A 4,588-nucleotide genomic window follows, 5' to 3' on the forward strand; every position below is an offset into this window, starting at 1 on the left:
CTCTCTTTTTCTCCCTCTTTCTTTCTTTTCTCTGAGGCGAGGATTGTCGTTCTTCTTTAGGTAGGGGTGGGCTCTTTCGTTTCTTTCTGTCTGTTTCTTTTTTTCTTATTCGTCTCTTTTATCTCTCTCTCTTACTTTCTCTCTCCCTTTCTTTCTTTTGTCTTCTTTTTCTTCTTTCTTCTTTCTTCTTTCCTTCTTTCTTTCTTTCTTTCTAATCATGAGAGATGCCCAGAGGGCCTGAAAAGGGACTGGTCCAGGTAGGCAGAGTATGGAGTTTTCCAACAAAATAAATAGGGTGCAACTGGAGTCTGCAGAGTGAACTATATGACTTCAGGTGTATGGCAGGGGTGTGTATAAGTGCAGATCCCCCTGGAAAGGCAGAAGAGGATGATCTGGGATATGCTAAGCATGAGGCAGAACAAAGCCTGAAGCACTGCAGCTGTCATAGACCATCCCAGAGGAAACTCAATATCACAGGATGTGTGGAGTCTAAATAAATATCAAAGGTTTTCATGGGTCACAATTAAGTTTAAAATAATACCTAAGATTGTTTAGCCAATAAATTACAGATGAGATGCTGAGTAATACAATCCATGTTAATAAGTTAATCACAATGCTGTGCATGTGAAGACTACCCAGCATCATTGACAGATAAAGGAAAATCATGTCCTCTAGAATCTTTAGAGTGATTGGATTTTTTTTTCACTTCTTCTAGAGTGTTTGGAATTCAAACTCTGGCTATGAACATAGAATAGCTCTCAATTTTCAGTATATTTTTTGTAACAATTAAAAACAAAATTTTTCAATGTTATTTCGATCCATGTAAGAATCACTTGAGGGCACATGAAAAGATTCAGAACAGACATGTGTTAGTTCTATGATCAGGTAATTTTGTTCGTGATCATTTACTCAGTCTGAATACTTCTAGCCACGCTGTTAGTTGTTATCATCATTCATTTGTATAATTCTCATGTATGTAGCATACAATTTCATTCCATTGTAATCTATTGTTTAAGTGTTCATAAATGGAAAATATAAGAAACATTAATAGTGGATTGATAACTAATGAAGACAACAAAAAGTATCTTGCAAATTCATTTCCAGATACTCATTTCAAACCATATTCATTTGACCAAAAATTTTATATAACACATTATGCATCAATTTACATGATGGAAATGGTAAACCTATATTTTCATAATATTGTTTTTTTAATTCCTTCCCCCCAAATCAAAGTGCATTGTCATTTAATATAGCTTCTTTTTAAAAATCTTCTAGAGTAAAATTTTATATAACACATAAATATGTTTTTAGTATTTCAAAAGAACAAATGTAAGTCTGAAATAAAATAATGAGGTAAGACAAAGAAATATAATGCATCCAAACTGGAAAGGAAGAGGTAAAATTAACTGTTTATAGGTAACATAATCATACTTATAGAGAATTCTAAATACTCAACGGAAAATCTGTTAGAACAAATAAATTCAATAAAGTTGCAGAACATAAACTGATGTATGAAAATCACTTGTGTTTCTATACACAATGAACTATTAAAAAAGGAAAGAAAACAATACTATCTAGAATAACATCAAAAAGAATAGAATACTTAAGAATGAATATAAGCAAGCAGTAAAAGACTTGTATGCTGAAAACTACTTTGATGAGATAAATTAAAGACACAAATAGAAAGATATTCTGTGTTCACGCACTGGAAAGCTTAATATTGCTAAGACAGCCATAATACCCAAAGCAATCTATAGATTTGATGCTATTCCCATCAACATTCCAATGGGATTTTCACCAGAAGAATTAGATGGCTACAGCAATCTTGGTAGGGGGTCGGGGGGGGGAGCGGAGAAAAAAGAACAAAGATGGTGGAATCACACTTCCTAATTTCAATATATGTTAAAAAGCCACAGTATGGTATCATGGACATAAAGACCAAAAGGAACAGAACTGACAGTTCAGAAATAAACCTATGCACATATGGTCAAGTGATCTTCAACAAGGGTACCAAGAATATACAATGAGGAAAGAAGTCTTCAACAAATTGTGCTGGGAAAATTGGATATCCACATGTAAAAGAATGAAATAGGACCGTTATCTCATACCATAAACAAAAATTGACTCAAAATGGATAATGATTTAAATTTAAGACCTGAAATGTAAATAGAAGAAAACATAGAGGGAAAGGTTTATGACATTGGTTGGCAATGATTTCATGGATATAGTACCAAAGCTCAAGCAACAAAAGAAAAATAAACAAATGAAAAAGCTTCTGCACAGCAGAGGAAACAACACTGACAAGACAACCTAGAGAATGGAAGAAATATTTTCAAACTATGTACTCAATAAAGAGTTAATATCCAAATTACAAAAAGAGCTTTTCTCAAGAGGCTGCTGAGGATGGCAGAGGGGAAGGTGTTGATCCCTATGGCCAAGGCCATCTCCTGGGTTACCCAGCAGCCATCATGGCCAAACAAGTGCTGCTGGGCCAGGAGGTCATAGTCATGGGCTATGAGGGCATCAACATTTCTGGCAATTTCTACAGAAACAAGTTGAAGTACTTGACCTTCCTCCACAAGTGGATGAACATCAATCCATTCTGTAGCCCCCTACCACTTTAGAATGCCCAGCTGAACATTTGTCAGACAGCTGAGGAACATGCTGCCCCACGAGACCAAGGGAGGCCAGGCTATGTTGCACCACCTCAAGGTATTTGATGGTATCCTGCCATCCTATGACAAGAAAAGATGGTGGGTCCTGCTGCCCTCAAAGTTGTGCGTCCAAAACCTACACCAAACTTTGCTTACCTGGGGCACCTGGCTCATGAGGTTGGCTGGAAGTACCAGTAAATAAGTTTTAAAATTTTAGAATAGTTTTAGATTTACAGAATTCCTGCAAAGATAGTAAAGAGAGTTATCCAGTTGTCCCTAAAATTAACATCTCATATTAATATGTTGTATTATTATAATTAATGAACCAATACTGATGCATTATCAATAACTAAAATGCATCCAAACTCTCCACAGTGAAGTGATTACCACAATAAGTTTATATTATACATATATATGTATAATATATATACATAGTGAAGTGATTATTACAATCAGTATATATTACATATATATGTATATATATATATATATATATATATACACTTGTATATATATATGTATGTATGTGTATATATAGATGTGTGTATATATATACTTACTATATCGTTATTTTTAAAGTCCAGAGTTCATAATATGAGGGTCAGAGCTTTTCCCAGACTCAACTTTATAAATTCTCAATTGGCTTGTGAGGCCAAATATAGATACTTCTTGTCCAGTTTGATTTCTGTGAAATCTTCATTCAAGTCCTCACTGGTCATCTGATCAAATGGAATTATGTTCTTTCTCTTCTACCGCTCTTTTTGATACTCTCCTGTCCTGGCCTTTCAGGGAGACAAAACCTCAGCACAACTTTTATCTTCTTTTTTGTTAGCGTCCCCCTGGACAGTATATTTATTCTCTGACACAGGAACTTCCAGAACATTAAACTAAAAGACATACTTTTTTTAAAGAAAAAAGAAAAACAAAGATAGGTCTCTGCCTCTAGATTTTCTTTGGCCTTTCTTCAAACTAAAGGAGAAAAAAAAAGGAAGAAGGAATTATGTAGGCTGTATTTTTACTGAAACTACAAAGTCATTGATGATGTTTTTATCAAATTAAAAGAGATCATTTTTATCTTAACTCTTGAAAATGTTAGAAATAACTTTTATTTCTTTAAAATCCTCTTGGCACATTTCAATATTTGTTTTTTGTTTGGTGTTTTTGTTATTTTTCACAAATAATACATAATTAAAGAATTGGTTTTCAATTAAGTTCTAGTGAAAGCCACCTACAACTCTTAAAAACTGTCAACAAAGAGAGAACTTAAGTTTGACTTTATAATATTAAAAAATGACTAGTGGATGTTTATGCTGGTGGGAAGTGTGGTATAACAGTCAAGTCAAATATAATTGATGAATATTACAATGGGATCTGGAAAGTGAACTTCTGGTGACTTTGGTCATAGTAATGAACTGTATTTGCCCAGTATTTTTGCTCAGAAACTTCAAGTACTTTGCAGAGAAGATTTCATTCTTTATAATATCCCTTTCATAAGAGGATATTTGAGTGGAGACATGAAGTGAGAATTCAGCTTGCTTAATAAATCAGAAGAGAAGTGAGGAGAGTTACATGTATTCCAAGTGACCCATCATTACAGTACAGCTGTGTCCCTGGCTGTAACATGTGCATGGGAACAGTTTGCCACATGCTTTAGAATTCTTCAAAAGATTGTACCAAACATTAATATTGCCAAAGGCCCCAGGCATTGGCAAAAGCTTTCTCCATTTGTTATCCCATATGTGATATTGTTTGTGTCTTAGTATGTTTAAAACTAGAAAATATTGTTTACGTGATTTTTAATGTGTGTGCATGATTTTAAGCAAGTATTTTGTATTCTGGTACTTAGAACAGCCTGTAAATATCCAAATAGATATAAAATGTTTGAAGTTTACAAAAAATAATCCCAAATATTATAGCTACCTTTAAAAAAG

General features: G+C 33.8%; 1 pseudogene; it reads left to right on the forward strand.

Moving 5' to 3' along the window:
- The first annotated feature begins 2,406 nt into the window (after positions 1-2,406).
- LOC115511544 lies at positions 2,407-2,855 on the forward strand (annotated as a pseudogene).
- The last annotated feature ends 1,733 nt before the right edge of the window (positions 2,856-4,588 follow it).

Source organism: Lynx canadensis, chromosome B1 (assembly GCF_007474595.2).
Source record: "Lynx canadensis isolate LIC74 chromosome B1, mLynCan4.pri.v2, whole genome shotgun sequence".
Taxonomy (NCBI): domain Eukaryota; kingdom Metazoa; phylum Chordata; class Mammalia; order Carnivora; family Felidae; genus Lynx; species Lynx canadensis.